This window comes from Morone saxatilis, unplaced genomic scaffold (genome assembly GCF_004916995.1).
Source record: "Morone saxatilis isolate NCDOM2014 unplaced genomic scaffold, NCSU_SB_2.0 Contig20, whole genome shotgun sequence".
NCBI lineage: Eukaryota > Metazoa > Chordata > Actinopteri > Moronidae > Morone > Morone saxatilis.
In genome coordinates, this window is record NW_023339763.1 from 24,665,732 (window position 1) to 24,666,653 (window position 922).

Consider the following 922-nt stretch of genomic DNA (forward strand, 5'->3'; position numbering starts at 1 on the left):
GTGTGTGTGTGTGTGAGACTTACTGACTGATTTCAACCCCATCATTATTCCTGGCATTACATTCATCTTGGTCTTATAACTTCATATAAATTACATGTAATTGTATTAGCATAGCATGTTTGTAAATAAGATTGAACACTGTACGTGTGTGTATATATGTATCTTTAAGTGTTTACAGTATGTGTAGTACATACGTTGCTCTTTAACACTCCCTTCTTACTTTTTTGTTTGTATGTAAATTAAAAGAAAAAAGACAAATAATAATTAATATTTGACAGATATGAATGAGGGCCCATATGTTGGCTGTGCAAAACTGTGAAATGTAGTTCCAAGTAACACAACTGCAATACACATCAGCTGAGTCATGCTGCATCGTCTGATAAACATAAGTACCACCACCATCACTACACACACAAGGACTGACACCACAGTGTCTCAGAAACCAACATTTGGAATGGGGATTTCAAAGGCAAAAACTGAAAACCTTTAATCTGGCAGCTTGAAAAAAGCTTGTCATTTAATCCTTTAACTTCCACTGAACTGATAAAACAATGGTGAATAAGACAGTCGCCATTGCAGTACTGGTGATGCTTTTGACTTGTCTTTAGAATTACCAGCAGTACAGTCAATCAGACAAAGCAAGAACACTGTGATAACTTTACTTGATGGCCTCAAGTAAATACTGCAGCTGCACAATCTACAACATCTAGAATCCAATATTTAACACAACAATTGAGATACACTGAATAACTACAAATTGATCTGTGACATTCTTTAAGATCATGTTTTTGTGTGATGCAAACTAAGCCTTGCAGCAAACTTAATTGTGAAAGAACGTTACTGGGAGGTTGAAGCAACTGTTTTAGCCACTGAAGTTAGCTTGGTTTAAAGGTCCAGTGTGTTGAAGATGATCTTTGGTCAG

General features: G+C 36.0%; 1 protein-coding gene across 1 annotated transcript in view; it reads right to left on the bottom strand.

The window, feature by feature from the left end:
• The window catches only part of dlg2 (discs, large homolog 2 (Drosophila)), a gene marked incomplete in the record, with an annotated part of 110,841 nt that overhangs the window by 69,609 nt on the left and 40,310 nt on the right, over positions 1 to 922 (bottom strand).